Source organism: Cynocephalus volans, chromosome 3 (genome assembly GCF_027409185.1).
Source record: "Cynocephalus volans isolate mCynVol1 chromosome 3, mCynVol1.pri, whole genome shotgun sequence".
NCBI lineage: Eukaryota > Metazoa > Chordata > Mammalia > Dermoptera > Cynocephalidae > Cynocephalus > Cynocephalus volans.
Window position 1 is genome coordinate 121180470 of NC_084462.1, and position 17619 is coordinate 121198088.

At 41.1% G+C, this 17619-nt stretch overlaps 1 protein-coding gene and 1 pseudogene across 1 annotated transcript in view; both read right to left on the bottom strand.

Annotated features, from left to right (window-relative positions):
* The window catches only part of SLC25A21 (solute carrier family 25 member 21), a 200205-nt gene that overhangs the window by 62099 nt on the left and 120487 nt on the right, over positions 1 to 17619 (bottom strand). The window lies entirely within an intron of this gene.
* Positions 1528 to 2848, bottom strand: LOC134371750 (grpE protein homolog 1, mitochondrial-like; annotated as a pseudogene).

Here is a 17619-nt window from a genome sequence, read left to right on the forward strand (position 1 = left end):
TGTGTGACATAGTGCTGCAGGAATTCACACCCTATTGTGGAGTTCTGCTACAACCAATTCATACTTGTTTGAGGCCAAAGATGTGCACTAAGTGCACTGAGAAGGCTACTCCTAAAATATAAGTCACATTCAGAAGTGCATTAACTGTTTGTGGCCATCAATTATTATAGTACATTCTAAAATTAATTTTTGAGGTGTCCCCTAGTGGCATCAGAGTTAAATGCAACTCGACAATTGTCCCAACCCTGCCAAATAACCAAACCTTGGACCAAGGCATTTTGCAGGTTACAAATTATAGTCTGATTTAGTAGATTTTCAATTCGCTAAGTTAGGCCACAAAGAAAAAGTATTGTTAACAGCTTGGACTTTCATCGTAATTGAGACTATTGAGGGACATGTTAGAAATAAAAATAGCAATCGTGCGAAATACTTTACAATTACCATCCCAGTCATTTTTACAAGAAATAGATGCTATTCTCTCCGTTTTATAGAAAATGACAAATAGACTCAGAAAGCTTCAGCAAATTTCCTACTAGTCAAACAGCTAGTAAGTGGTAGAGTGGGATAAGAACGCAGATCTACGTGACTCCAGAACCTCAGCTCTTGAATGCTGTGCTTTGATTTCCGTGTTCTCAGGAAGAGAGCCAGAGTCAAGTGCACTGGGAAACTTCATTCTCCCTCCTTGCTCTACTGTTTCTCCCTTGAATGTGTCTCTAGTGTTGGCTGAAGGTTTCTGCCTCAGGCTCTGTTTAGTTTCTGGAAGGAGCTAAAATGCTGGACTTTGAATGGAGGAACAGCTGAGCCAGAGTGTGTAGCCCCTCTTGTCATTCACAGTCCCTTGCACCAATTTCTGAAGTGCCTGAGTTCTTATTTAACTGACTAACGTTAAATAAATAGTCACTGAGCTTTCTGGATTTAATAAGTCAAAGCCTATATGTACTTTACAGACTTCCGGATGTGCACAGTTCTTCCAAATCACTTTGAAAAATTGTTTACTTCATACCACATTATCATCAATGAATAATCAACGGTTAACTGTTTCTCCACCTGACTCCTTCAGTCAATGTCCTAGAAAACTACAGGTTGTATAAACTAAGTAGAATTCAAAACACCTTAAAAACAATGCAGAAGACAACCCGAGGTCTGAGGTCTTAGTTCCTGGACGTAGTTCATCTCTTCCTGGTGATTTCATCCAGTCCTAGGACTTTTTTTTTCCCCAATGACCTTTTATTTGTTTAAGATACTTGGACGTCACCAGAGTTTGAGCAGAGACAATGTTATTGTTCATGGTACTCTAGAAGTCCGGTAGTGTCCTGCTGGCCCTCTTCTGTAAGTAGTGGGACTACTAAACCAGTGGCACTAAAACCCAGTGAACAGACTCCCAAATTAGAGTTCCCTAACACAACTGTGCAACTGGCTTAATTTCTGGTTTAGCCACTGGTTACGTAAGCTTTCCAACAAGGTTTGGGAAAAGATCAAATGTATTCGTAGATGAGAATAGATGAAGCAGCCTTTAGCAAATGACTTTTAAAAAAACAAACAAAAAAACACCAAAGACCCTGCAAAAGGCAGCCAAGCCTCCTTCACCAACCCCACGAGGGCAGGTCTCAGGGTGCGCCATGCAGCTTGTACCGCACCTTGCTGACCAGAGCCACTGGGCCCGGCTCCTTCCCCTCAACCGTCGCGTGGAACAAGGCCTCGTGTTCCTAAGGGTCAAACTTAGCTGCACCGGGGTTCAGCTTGAGTAAGCCGTGCTTTGTGAACACCTGAATCTGGACTTCGGTCATTACCAGCCCCTCGTAGAGGTTCTTCAGGTGAGGGTTGTCGTCTTTGATCTCTTCTATGGGAACACACTGTGTTGCCTTCTCCAAAATGTCTGCAACCTCCAATAAGTTCTTGCAGAAGCCCTGAATGCCATATAATTTTGCCTCCTCCACCAGTTTTTGGCTCCTCTGCTGCAAGTTCTCAGTATCTGCCAAAGCTCGTTTATATTTTTCCATCGTCTCTTTCGGCTGCTCTTCTAACTTGACCTTCTCTTCCAGGAGGATCTTTTCTGTGGAGGGAAGATCTGTCTTCTGTTCATTTTGACCCGTGTCCTCTCCCAAGGGCTGGCTATTGTTCTTTTATTTTGCAGCTGAGAGAAAGCAGCCTCACTCACCCAGCGGCCATGACCGCCGCTGCCTGCGCCGTCACTGCGCACGCGCCCGCCGGTCCTAGGACTTTATCATCCCCAGGCTGACAACTGTCAGACACCTCCAGTTCATTCAGTCACCTGCTCAACTTCTCCCTTCGAATGTGTAATAGGCATTTCATAGTTAGCATGTTCAAAACAAACTCTGGATTCTCCCTCCACAAATCTGATCCACCCACAATATTCGCCAAATCAGTTAATGGCAACTCCACCTTCTCAGTTATTCGGGCCAGAATTTTTGAAATCATACTTGAGTTCCCTCTTTCTCTTGTTCATCTCTATTACCCTTGTCCAAATCCTGATCATATCTCACGTGAATTATAATTCTCCTAATTGGGTTCCCAGCAGTCTATTGTCAAAACAGTGTCAGAATGGTCCTATTTAAATATAAAGTGAGTTATGTCACTCCTTGGTCTCTAATCTCCCAATGTCTTCCCGTCCCCCTCAGAGCAAAATCCAAGTCCCTTCAAAGGGCCCAGAAACGATGCTCTCACCCCAATGCGTTCTACCTTCCCCTTATATCCTACTGCTCTTGCCTCAGTCTGTTCCCTCCCCTCCAGACCCACTGGCCTTCTTCCTGTCCCGTGGACCAGGCACGCCCCCACTCCAGCACCGTCACACGTGCTGCATCTTACCTGGGAGCCTTCCCTCCCCCATGATGCAGTGCTGGCCTCCTTCATGTCTTCACACAAACGTTCCTTTCTCCATGAGGCTTGACCTCAGTGTTCTTCTACTGGCAATCACAACACCCACACCTGAGTACTACTTATCCTTTCTGCCTGTTTATTTTCTTTATAGAACTTATCCCTTCAAACAGTCCTTATAGTTAACCTCCTTGCTTTATGTGCTCTCTGTTGCTGCCACCAGGGTGATGTCAAGGCAGGGCATGAGTTTTTGCCTATTTTATTTGCTGATGTCTCCCCAAGGCTAAATGTAGGACCTGCCATATTATAGGTGATCAGTAAATATTTGTTGAATAAAAAGATAAATGTATTATACTTCCATTGACCCAGTTTGATGGTGTGTTGTCAACAGAAAATTGTATCTAGCATTTTGAGCTATTCTAAGATCAATCTCTTCCGCTTTCTTGCAAAATGTCAATTCTTTCTGGTTTCTTTGGTGCCATCTAGACTTCACCAATAGGCTATCAATGAGGAAAGTTTCAGGCATTTGATCTAGTGAACATGAGTAGACTTCAAGAAATGGCAACCGAAGAAGCCAATACTTCATGTGAGTTATTATCCCCAATCAGCTACCAAGCTATGGTAACAAAGGACATTTTTACCAACCCCGTCCACACCATCCCTTCTCCATGCTGGCAGAACCTAATTCTGGTGCTCACACCTTTGAGGCCATGTGATCAGGAAATCTCCAGCCCTGGTGTGATTGGTATAATCCCCTGGTCTTATTCTCCTACCTGTTAATCATATGAGACTCAAGCATGTGACTTAATCCTAGCCTATGAAACTTAAGGTGGCTCTTGAGAGAGGTCTTTTTTCTTCCTAAAAAATAGGATTCTTGGGCATTATTTCCAGAGATTCTGATATGGTAGGTCTGAGTGCATGTTCAGGAATTTGCATTTTGAATACCACCCCTAAATCTGATACAGAAAGTTCAGAAACTACACATTGAAAAATAGAGAAAAAAAATACTTCCCTATCAGGTTAATGAAGTAGGGCTGCTCTTCCCCAGATGTCTACCTGTTAGGAAGCAGGCTGAGTACTTTTATTAGGTTATTCCCCCAGGAACTTCATGACATTATCATTCTTTCTTTCCTCCACCCCCTAGTTGAGTGCCCTCACTTCTATTAGCCAAAGACTGCTAACCGTAGGTGGGCTCCATGCCTCTGATACGGCCATCTCTGGCCTCTGAGACCAGGAGCTACAAATACTCTTGCTGGCCATCATCACTGAATTGGGCACCAGGTCACATTCCCCCAGATTGGATGGCTGGAGGAGCTTTCCTCCTCTGAAGGCTGCTTCTTGGTTTTTTCTCTTCTGTTTATTTAGGAACATCACATGCCCCTAATGGATTTTTATCTTACCTACATCTTCTCGAGAGATGAATATTTCATTCCACCTCTTTCTATAAAGACTAGCAGAAATCTTAAATAGCATAAAGCATGTTGTCACTGTTTAAACACTAGAACAAAATTTAAATGAGGGTATTTTTCTCTCATTCTGCTAACAGTCGTGCACTTTGCAGAACAGGTACAACAGGAAGTAGCCCCTGCTGTAAAGCAAGCAGGACCACACCTACGACTGTTTGATCTGAAGAATGTAGGAAAATACTTTCCTTATGCTTTATGGAATGAACCAACAAAGAAATCAGGCTTCTCTGTTCTTCTGCAAGTGATTGATTTTTAGAGAAGCAACACTGCATGGGGAGTCCCACTCCACATTTAGCTTCTAAATTGATTACTTACTTGAGGAAAAAAGACCTGTGAATTAACTCCCTAGTCTTGGTGTTTGACCTTCCCACCAAAGCCACTGACTGAGGCTCTTTTGTCCCAAGGACTTCCACACATACGATCTGTATTTTTGTTCCTATTTTCAGGATCATTTACTTATTTATCAGCAAATATTTCTTGAGCACCTACTGTATGTCTGGTACATCTAATTTAGTCATTGAAACAGCAAACATGCTTCAATTTTGTCAATTATCAAGTCCAGAAGCTAGAGAGTCACAATATTTTATTAATCTGGGTTGTTTGTTAATAACTCAGGAAAAGCGCAGATATATTTTTCTCTCATTTTTCAAGGAACACTGAATGATGGAAAGGTGACATTTACTTATCATCTCAGGCAAATAATTGAGTGCCTGAAGATTAACTTGGAGTCCACTTCAAACTCTAGAGAGTTTGAAATTTTCTCTACAGCAAATTCATTTATTTATTCATTCAGCAAATAATTGAGTATCTGCTATGGGTCAGGTATGACTCTCTGGGTTAGAGATAGAACAGTAAATATGTCAGACACATTCCTCCTGCTCCCATAGACTAGGTCATGTTGGGAAAGCCAGACGATGAACAGGCAACAAACAAATGAATAAAATGATGCCAGATCAACAACATTCATCATTAGGGAAATGCAAATCAAAACCACAGTGAGATACCATTTCACCTCCATTAGAGTGCCTATTGTAAAAAAAAAAAAAAAGTAAACAAACAAACAAAAAACAGAAAATATCAAGGGCTACGAAGGATGTGGAAAATTTGGAACCCTTGTGCTTTGCTGTTCAGAATGTAAAATGGTACAGCCACTGTGGAAAACAGTATGGCAGTTCCACAAAAAATTAAACATAGATTTGCCACATGATTCAGCAACTCCGCTTCTGGATATATATCCAAAAGAATTAAAAGCAGTGACTTAGGTATCCATACACTCGTGTCCGTAACAGCAATATTCAAAATAGCTAAAAGGTGAAAACAACCCAAACATCCATTGACATATGAATGAGTAAACAAAACATGGTATACACATACAATTGGATATTATTCATCCTTAAAAAGGAAGGAAATTCTGATACATGCTACAACATGGATGAACCTTGAAGACATTATGCCAAGTGAAACAGGCCAGACTCAAAAGGACAAATTTTATATGATTTCATTTCTATGAGGTCCCTAGAGTAGTCAAATTCATAGAGACAAAAAGTAGAAGGGTGATTGCCAGGGACTGGGGGAATGGGAAAATGGGGAATTAGTGTTTAATGGGTACAGAATTAAAGTTTAGGAAGACAAAAAGTTCTGGAGATGAATGGTGGCTATGGTTGTATGACAATGCAAATGTTCTTAGTGCCACTGAAGTGTCAACTTAAAAATATGGTTAAAATGGTAAATTTTGTGTTATATATAATTTAACACAATTTAAAAACATAATACTAGAAAGTTAAAAGTTATAAGGAAAATAAAACAAGAGGGTGACAGGTTGCTGTGGGGGACAGAAAGAGGCTACTGCAGTTTCAAGATGGCAGTGGCTGCTGCGGCTGGCGCGGAGTAGCTGAGGTGGAAAAGGCAGCCACTGGGCCTCAGGCAGCCGGGAAACTTGTGGACCTTCCTCTTGCCATCTCTTAAGGGAGGACCGCAGCTGCTGGCCGGTTGTGGGGGCTAAATGCCACTTTGCCCCCGGCAGGAGAGGCTGCCTCATTTACAGGCAACAGCTTTGAAGTGTGGAGCAGGAAAAGAACTGTTTCTTAGCTGCAAAAGCGAGTCTCGAAACAGGGAACACGGTGCCAGGGCTGCTGTGGATGGAGCCAGGATCCCGGAAGCTGGGGCCGCACTGTAGGCGGCCAGCTGCCCTATTCAGGATTCAAGGTTTCAGGCCGACATTAAAGAAGATTCCTGGGGGCGCCTGAGCCGCGCCGTGACTGAACAGCCCGAGGCGGCAGCGGCCGAGAACAGGGAAGGTGGCAAACCAGAGACAGAGAGTGAGCACCCGACCTGGCACAACCCTGTGAGTGACCCCTGGCCCAGCTCTGTTCGGGGGGGGGATTACGCCCACCTGGCTCCCACCTGCATCACCAGGCCACTCACCACCCCAGGGCGGCATCCATTTTTCCAGGTGCGGGCAGCTCCGCCCGGCTCCGCCCTCGCTGAGCCTTCCCACTTGCTTCGCCCGGCGCGGGGCTTTCTGGAGCCTGCGGGCCGGCCTCCCCTCCCACTCCCTCCTCGGTTCTCTGGCGGGGCTGGTGGCGGGGGGCGTCCCCGGCCAGTGTCGGGAGGGCAAGGAAGTACGGGTGGGCTGACTGTCACTCCCCCACACCCTGGACTCCGGCCCCCAGTAAACTTCCTGTTACTGGGAGGCAGATACCATCTCTGCAGCCACCAGTTCGGAAAAAAGCCTAACCAATGTCTGGTTGGGAATAGCGTGGTAGGAGAGTTCCCAGGTCCACTTGAACCTGCCGGAGAGCAGGCTGCAGGTGGGCGCTAGATTCGGTCTATGCCCGGGGGGATACAAAGGTGAACAAGACCCGAGAAGATCTACACAGTGCTACAAAGGCACCCAGAGAGACCAGTCGTCTGTGCCTACCAGAAACCTGGTAGACTTCCTGGACGAGGCGGTGCCGAGCAGGGTCTTGAAGGCCCAGCTGATAGAAGAGGGGCACAGAAGACACGCCCCAGCCCAGCACAGTGCGCACAGAGTGGGGAGACGTGCTGCCTGGGAGGCGGAGACTCGACAGAAACCACACACCCGGTGAGGTCGCCACTGCATGATCCAACAGCCTGGGCCAGAGCACACGGAACAGGAAGAAGTCCTGCACAGGAAGTGAAAGCTCAACAGAGATCACACACCCTGTGGTACGTGATCCACCAGCCCAGCAGAGTCCAAGCTGACCAGAAAGGTGGCTCCCCGGAGAAGCCCAAGACCCAAGGCAACCACACACACAAGGCACTAGAGGCCAACTGAGCAGTCACGGAGGGAGCCATACGAAATTGGCAACCACAGCAACATCCTAGTTAGTCATTAGTCTCAAACCGGTGGACTGTGAAACCCCCTGCCACAATGAATAAACACCAAAAAAAAGATACCAGAAATACAAAAAATCAAGAAAGTACACCACCAAAAGTTAATAAATTTCAAACTCTAGATCCTATAGAACAAGAAGCCACTGAAATGACTGACAAGGAATTTCGAGTGATAATTCTAAGGAAACTGAATGAGATACAAGAAAACACAGCTAGACATCATGATGAAACGAGGAAAAGTATACAGGATCTGAAAGAGGAAATGTACAAGGAAATCAATGTCCTGAAAAAAAATGTAGCAGAACTTGCTGAACTGAAGAAGTTATTCAGAGAAATAAAAAACACAACGGAGAGTTTAACCAGCAGGCTTGTCGAAGTTGAAGAGAGAACCTCTGAACTTGAAGATGGGCTGTTTGAAATAACACAAGCAGACAAAAAGAAAGGAAAAAGAATCAAGGACATTGAAGAAAATCTGAGACAGATATCAGACAACCTCAAGCGCTCAAATATCCAAGTCATGGGTATTCCAGAAGGGGAGGAAAATGGAGATTCCATTGAAAACATATTCAACAAAATAGTGGCAGAAAACTTCCCAGGTATAGGAAAAATCACAGATCTTCAGCTCCAGGAAGCTCAACGATCTCCAAATGTATTCAACCCAAAAAGGCCTTCTCCAAGACATGTCATAGTCAAATTGGCAAAACTCAGAGACAAAGAGAGAACCTTAAAAGCTGCAAGAGACAGGCGTCAAATCACTTATAAGGGAGCCCCAATCAGGCTAACATCAGACTTCTCATCACAAACCCTAAAAGCTAGAAAGGAATGGAATGATATTTTCAAAATACTAAAAGACAAAGATTGCCAGCCAAGAATACTCTACCCTGCAAGGCTATCCTTCCGAAATGAAGGGCAAATAGTATATTTCTCAGACAAACAAAAACTGCGGGAGTTCACTACCACACGACCACCCTTACAAGAAATCCTCAAGGGAGTACTGGGTTTGGTTCCTGAAAAATAACTACCACTGCCATAAAAACCCAAGAAAAATCAATACCCACTAGTATAATAAAAATGGCATCCATGAAGAGAATACAAGCAAACAAAAACACTATCTACAACCTAAGGAACCAACAAACACAGAAACCAAACAGTAAATCAGAAAGCAAGGAACAAAAGACACCTAAGACAACCAAACAACCAATAAAATGCTAGGAATAAATCAACACCTTTCAATAACAACTCTTAATGTAAAAGGCTTAAATTCCCCAATCAAAAGACACAGACTGGCTGACTGGATCAAAAAGGAGGACCCAACTATATGCTGCCTGCAAGAGACCACCTCACCCATAAAGATTCACATAGACTAAGAGTGAAAGGATGGAAAAAGATTTACCATGCAAACAGAAAAGAAAAACGAGCTGGAGTAGTTATTCTTATATCTGACAAAATAGACTTTAAACTAAAAACCATAAAAAGAGACAATGAGTGACACTACTTAATGATAAAAGGACTGATCCATCAAGAAGACATAACAATCATAAATATGTACGCACCCAATGTTGGAGCAGCCAGATTCATAAAACAAATGCTATTAGACCTAAAGAAGGAAATAGACACTAATACCATAATAGCAGGGGACCTGAACACCCCACTGTCAATATTAGACAGATCATCTAGGCAAACAATCAGCAGAGAAACACAAGATCTAAACAAGACTCTAGACCAATTGGGATTGGCAGATATCTACAGAACATTCCACCCAACAACCTCAGAATATTCATTCTTCTCATCAGCACATGGATCATTCTCCAGGATAGATCACATATTAGGTCACACATCAAGCCTCAATAAATTCAAAAAATTGGAATTATCCCATGTATCTTCTCAGACCACAATGGATTAAAACTATAAATTAATAACAAACGAAACTCTGGAAACTATACAAATACATGGAAATTAAACAGCATTCTACTTAATGACATATGGGTCCAAGAAGAAATCAAGCAGGAAATCAAAAAATTTCTTGAAACTAATGAAAACAATGATACATCATACCAAAACCTGTGGGATACTGCAAAAGCAGTATTGAGGGGAAAATTTATTGCATTAAACGCTCACTTCAGAAGAATGGAAAGATGGCAAGTGAACAACCTAACACTTCACCTTAAAGAACTAGAAAAACAAGAACAATCCAAACCTAAAGTTAGCAGACGGAAAGAAATCATTAAGATCAGAGCAGAACTGAATGAAATTGAAAACCAAAAAACAATTCAAAAGATCAACTAATCAAAAAGTTGGTTTTTTGAAAAGATAAATAAAATTGACAAACCATTAGCATGGCTAACAAAAAAAAGAAGAGAGAAGACTCAAATAACAAAAATTAGAAATGAAAAAGGCGATATTACAACTGATTCATCTGAAATACAAGGAATCATTCGAGACTACTATAAACAACTATACACCAACAAATTTGAAAATCTGGAGGAAATGGATAAATTTCTGGACACACACAAGCTCCCAAAACTGAACCGTGAAGACGTAGAAAATTTGAACAGACCAATAACAATAAAGGAGATTGAAGCTGTTATCAGAAGGCTCCCAACAAAGAAAAGCCCAGGACCAGATGGATTCACAGCAGAATTTTACCAAACATTCAAACAGGAATTGACACCGATTCTTTACACACTATTCCAAAAGATTGAAACGGACGCAAATCTCCCAAACTCATTCTATGAAGCAAACATCATCCTGATACCAAAACCAGGTAAAGATATAACCAAAAAAGAAAACTACAGGCCAATATCCTTGATGAATATAGATGCAAAAATCCTCACTAAATTACTAGCAAACAGAATACAGCAACACATACGTAAAATTATTCATCACGATCAAGTGGGATTCATCCCAGGGATGCAAGGTTGGTTCAACATACGCAAATCAATAAATGTGATACACCATATTAATAAACTCAAACACAAGGACCATATGATCATCTCTATAGATGCTGAAAAAGCATTTGATAAAGTTCAGAACTCATTCATGACAAAGACCCTCTATAAGTTAGGTATAGAGGGAAAGTATCTCAACATAATTAAAGCCATATATGCTAAACCCACTGCCAATATCATCCTGAATGGGGAAAAGCTGAAAGCTTTTCCTTTAAGAACAGGAACTAGACAAGGATGCCCACTCTCACCACTCTTATTCAACATAGTGTTGGAAGTACTAGACAGAGCAATCAGAGAAGAGAAGGAAATAAAGGGCATCCAGATTGGAAAAGATGAAGTCAAACTGTCCCTGTTTGCAGATGACATGATCCTATATATCGAACAGCCTAAAACCTCTACAAAAAAACTGTTGGAATTGATAAATGATTTCAGCACAGTAGCAGGATACGAAATCAACACACAAAAATCAGTAGCATTTCTTTTCTCCAATAGTGAACATGCAGAATGAGAAATGAAGAAAACCTGCCCATTTACAATAGCTACCAAAAAAATAAAATACTTAGGAATTGAGTTAACCAAGGAGGTGAAAAATCTCTATAATGAGAACTACAAACCACTGCTGAGAGAAATTAGAGAGGATACAAGAAGATGGAAAGATATCCCATGCTCTTGGATTGGAAGAATCAACAAAGTGAAAATGTCCATACTACCCAAAGTGATATACAAATTCAATGCAATCCCCACCAAAATTCCAAAGACATTTTTCTCAGAAATGGAAAAAACTATCCAGACATTTATATGGAACAATAAAAGACCATGCATAGCCAAAGCAATGCTGAGCAAAAAAAATAAAGCTGGAGGCATAACACTACCTGACTTTAAGCTATACTACAAAGCTATAATAACCAAAACAGTATGGTACTGGCATAAAAACAGACACACTGACCAATGGAATAGAATAGAGAATCCAGAAATCAACCCACACACTTACTTCCATCTGATCTTTGACAAAGGCACCAAGCCTATTCACTGGCAAAGGGACTGCCTCTTCAGCAAATGGTGCTGGGATAACTGGATATCCATATGCAGGAGAATGAAACTAGACCCATACCTCTCGCCGTATACTAAAATCAACTCAAAATGGATTAAGGATTTAAATATACACCCTGAAACAATAAAACTTCTTAAAGAAAACATAGGAGAAACACTTCAGGAAATAGGACTGGGCACAGACTTCATGAATACGACCCCAAAAGCACGGGCAACCAAAGGAAAAATAAACAAATGGGATTATATCAAACTAAAAAGCTTCTGCACAGCAAAAGAAACAATTAACAGAGTTAAAAGACAACCAACAGAGTGGGAGAAAATATTTGCAAAATATACATCTGACAAAGGATTAATATCCAGAATATATAAGGAACTCAAACAACTTTATAAGAAGAAAACAAGAAACCCAATTAAAAAATGGGCAAAAGAGCTAAGTAGGCATTTCTCTAAGGAAGATATACAAATGGCCAACAGACATATGAAAAAATGCTCAACATCACTCAGCATCCAGGAAATGCAAATCAAAACCACATTGAGATACCATCTAACCCCAGTTAGGATGGCTAAAATCCAAAAGACTATGAACGATAAATGCTGGCGAGGTTGCGGAGAAAAAGGAACTCTCATACATTGTTGGTGGGACTGCAAAATGGTGCAGCCTCTATGGAAAATGGTATGGACGTTCCTCAAACAATTGCAGATAGATCTACCATATGACCCAGCTATCCCACTGTTGGGAATATACCCAGAGGAATGGAAATCATCAAGTCGAAGGTATACCTGTTTCCCAATGTTTATCGCAGCACTCTTTACAATAGCCAAGAGTTGGAACCAGCCCAAATGTCCATCATCAGATGAGTGGATACGGAAAATGTGGTACATCTACACAATGGAATACTACTCAGCTATAAAAACGAATGAAATACTACCATTTGCAACAACATGGATGGACCTTGAGAGAATTATATTAAGTGAAACAAGTCAGGCACAGAAAGAGAAATACCACATGTTCTCACTTATTGGTGGGAGCTAAAAATTAATATATAAATTCACACACACACACACACACACACACACACACACACACACACACAAAAAAAAAAAAAAAAACAAACCGGGGGTGGGGGAAGAAGATATAACAACCACAACTACTTGATGTTGATACGAGAAGCAAACAGAAAGGACATTGTTGGGGGAGGGGGGGAGGGAGAAGGGAGGGAGGGAGGTTTTGGTGATGGGGAGCAATAATCAGCCACAATGTATATCGACAAAATAAAATTAAAAAAAAAAAAAAAAGAAAGAAAGAGGCTACTAATTTTGATCAGCTCCAGGGAAAACCTCACAGAGAAGATACTTGCTGAGCTAAGAGGGCTTGTATTTAGAGGAAGCACAATCTATTGGAAGGGAAGAGAGATTTTTTAAATGAAAGGTTTAAGAAACAAATCACTACAACTTGAGAGAATTCCAGGCATCAATTTATAAGCTTTTGCTTTGCTCTTCATGCAAGGAGAATGTAGAAATCATGATTTCCAAGGTAGCCCCTTGGGATGTTCTGAAAGTTAATTTAAAAAATATTTCATGCTCTTTAAATTCATTCTTATCCCTAAAGGGAATTTAATGCATAGTAGTTGCATATTGTAAAGACATTAAAGATTTAAAACCAAATCATTTGGTATGACCCACTACAAGCAAAGCCAATATTAAACACAGAATTATAGAACCACAGCATCTATGGACTAGGAAGGGCCCTTTGGAGTCCTTTAGTTCTCTCCTCTGGAGCTTGATTTCTCTCCTCAATGTCCCCACCAAGTTGTCACCCAGCTTCTGATCAGGCACCTCTAGACACCAGGATCCCATACCTTTCAAGATGTCCATCTAATTCTGTGATGGTTTTCCACTGGAAAGAGAGAGACGCTCCTGCTTTAAGCCCAGAACCATTTTTCAGGTAACTTTCATCTGCTTTTACTCACAGGTTTATTTTATGTGTCTAATTGACTGGGCCATGAGGTGTCCATATATTTGGTTTAACATTATTCTGGGTATTTCTGACATACTGTTTTTTGGATGAGATTAACATTTAAATCAGTAGACTAAGTAAAGCAGATGGCCCTCCACAACGTGCATGGGCCTCACCCAATCAGTCCAAGTACTGAAGAGAACAAAAAGCTGACTGTCCCCCAAGTAAGAGAGAATCCTTCTGCCTGACGGCCTTTGAACCGGGACATTGGCTCTTCTTGGTTCTATAGCAGCTTCTGGCCTTGGACTGAAAACCTACCACTCTTCCACTTCTTAAGGCTATTATAGAAGGAAAGAGGGGTGGGTAAGGATAAATATGTTTCAAGTACACTAAAGAGGGGGAAGTGGAGGAAATAAAATTTGATGAGAGTTGCTTAACATACATAATCTTATTTCACCTTTACAGACGTGGAAACAAGACACTGGGAGCCTTAGTAATTTATCCACATCCATGTAGTTAAGAAGTAACTGAGATGGGATTGAAGCCCAGGCCTTGATCATTCTAAAGCCTGTGGTCTGCCCCCTGTGTCACACCACACAGCGTATACACTGTGGGCACTTAAAAGAACTTCCAGAGTAATATAAGGTGATAGCATGAAAATATGAGAGAAAAACAGTGCCCAAAAGAGGAAAAAAAGAGAAAAGTATAATACAAGGAAAAATTTAAAAGGAAAGGTATTATTAATTCTTCTACTTGTTATTTGTATGCCTTGCTACTAAATTGAAGAATTTTTATAGTAATGTATTGTTACTATCAATAGCAGAATGTTTGGCAAAGGAGAAATAATTACATTTTTTTTTCTAGGAGAAATAGGGGTGAGAGAATGGAATTTTTAAAAAATCACAATACACACTTCACAATCATGACTGTTAACTTTACAGTTGGCATTTATGATAAAAACTGTAAGTGCTGGGGAAATAATGCAGGGAAACAAAAAATTTAAATTAAAATAATATATACTTCTATTTACAATTCTAAAATAAACAGAAAAAAGAAAATAAAATAGAGAATTCCATTTAGTTTGGACCCTTGAAAAACCATGGTCTAAACCACACCCCTACTTTTATTAAATAATAATCAACAGGGACAAATCTGCTATCTGACCACACTTTAGAAAAGGCTGACACCAAACAGTTTTCATCCACCATAGGCATGGAGGTTCCCTACTCATGGAAGAAAGCACTACTGTGATATTTGAGAAGAATTCACAGTTACCACCCACTGTCAAAAGCCAACACTGTATTCAGAAGGCGGCATTTCGCAGATCGAACATTTCCATGAACTATCCACATGTACGCAAGCACTAGTGTGTGCAGACACATACACACACTCCAATACATGGTGTTTTCCCCCCCTCCATCCCTGGCAGTGCTCTGTGGTGGTGGTCACTTACCTCTATGTGACCCAAATTCCCATGGGGCTTGGACACACATCCATGCTGTGGAGTCACTAGCCAATGCTGACAGTTGAAGGCTTCAGAGCTCTCCTTCTCCCCCTGGAGGTCCAGCGGATTCTATGTAGCAGGCCTGGCCACACCAGGATGGCAAAAGAAAGCCTGGGATGCAGGGCTGAAAGTGGATTTCCTGCAGGGCTGAGCCAAGCACTTCCAACCATCCAGCCAGATGTTTCTCTATATGATCCTGGCAGCCATTGCTTGGGATAGAGCCAGAATTTGGCCTGATTTCTATGCTGAAAAGCTTGACGGAATGCTAGGTGGTGCCATCCCATAATAAGAGGTGGTCCCTCAGATCGGCACACCGTTCTCATTTGCTTTGGGAGACCCAAGTGGGTGTGTCCATTCAATCCACGCCAGGGCCTGAGCAGAGGAGGGAAGGGGGCTGAGGGAAGGTGGATGGAGAAGAACGATTCTGAGTGATTGGAAGCTGGTGCCAGATGGAGCTGGAACACGGCAAGACAGCCTCCCTCTGCACATGCGTGGCCACCAGGGGATTGGCTGGCTATGCACACTGCTTCACATCTGTCAGCTAAATCAAAGACGCATAATTGAAGATGCAAAGCGAGAAACATTACGTGGTTCATAAGGCTCCCCGGAGGATTTTGGATCTGTAATCCAGTGAGGAGATTTTAATGAGACTTGAGCCTAGTGTTCTCATCTGTGAGAAAGAATCTCACTCCAGCTGTGTCCAAGGAGGAAGAAAACTTCTTTTTGCAAAATGTTAGCAGTCTTTCTTGATTGGTAACTGATTGCCCATTTCTCTTAGCATCTTTGGCCTTCTACCCAAAGAGAAGCTTCTTTTTGAAGCTTGGGCAATTTCTGATTATGAAAAGAGCTTGAGAGATGCTGTGATTGAGGCATTAGGACAAAGGAATCCAGGAAGGATGGGCTAGATAAAGCCGTTAACCTGGTACCATTTCTTAGAACCAAATTTAAACATTTCCAAATGTTTAATCATAAAAGCAATACATATTCAAGATAAAAATTCAAACAATACATAAGGATGGAAAGTGTGAATTAAAAGTGTAAATGGGATTCTTCACTTGCATTTCTAGAACAATGCTTCTCAACATTCTGTGGTAAAGGAATGTTTTTTTTCTTATTTCCAATCCTCATAGACCAATACTTTCATAAAATACAATAAAAATTAATTTCTAGAATAATTACAAAAATGTACCCAAAGACATATAAAGTGCAAACTCATTTTAAAAATTCTATGTTCAACAGATCACACACACTTAGATGTCAGGGCAATGTCAAAATGTTAGAATATTTTAGAGCAGTTTCAGATTTACAGAAACTGGAAAGACAGTACAGAGAGTTCCCATATATCCCACATCCAGTTTCCCCTATTATTAACATCTTACATTAGTATGATACATTTGTTACAGTTAAGGTATGATATAACTATACTCGTATACCAATATTGACACATTATGATTAACTAACATCATACTTTATTCATATTGCCTTGGTTTTTACCTACTGTCCTTTTTCTGTTCTCCAGAATCCCATCTCAGATACCTCATGACACTTAGATTCCTCTTTACTGTAACATATTATCAGAATGTTTTTTTTCTTTTTTTTTTTTTTATGAATTTGACAGTTTTGCAGAGAGTACTGCTCATGTATATCATGTCCCTCACTGGGATTTGTCTAAAATACTTCTCATTAGATTGTGGTTAAGTGTTCTGGAAGCAAAATCACAGAGGTGGAATGCCATTTTATCACACCATACCAAGGATACATACTATCAGCATGACTTATCACCGCGATGTTACCCTTGATCACCTAGCTGAGATGGTATTTGTCAGGTTTCTCTTCTGTAAATTTACATACCCCATCCCCCTATCCATTCTATGTTCTTTGGGAGGAAGTTACTATGCACAGCCCACACTTAAGGAGTAGGGAGTTATGGCCTATCTCTTTGAGGCAGAGGGTTTTACATAAATTATTTGAGGATTTGAAGTTTGTATTTATTTATTCATATCAGTATGGACTAAAGGATTTTTTTTTTTTTACACCTTGGGTCATAATCCAATACCTCTTTTTTTATTTTCTTGCCAAATTTTTCCATCTTTGGCCACTGGGAGCTCTTTCAGTTGGCTCCTTTATCCCTTTGACATATTCCTTCATTGTGGTTTTTGTTTTTGGGGGTTTTTTTTTGGTTTTTTTGGAATGCTTCTGTAATTTCTGGCTATACAAGATGCTCCAGGTACATCTTGTATGTTTCCTGCCCCAGTACTAGAATCAGCCATTTTTCCTAGGAGTACTTGTTCCTTTTATTAGAGACAGATATTAGAAATCAAGATCTGGGCGCTATGTGTGGTTGTTGCTGCTAGGGTGTCTTTGCTTCTCAGAGTTTTGGAGGCTCGGAAGTCCAAAGTCTAGGGAACACGTCTGGTGAGGGCCTTCCTTCTGGTAGGGTGACTCTTTACAGTATCACATGGCAAGAATGGGCCAAATTGTTTTAACTTTAAACAGTCTCAA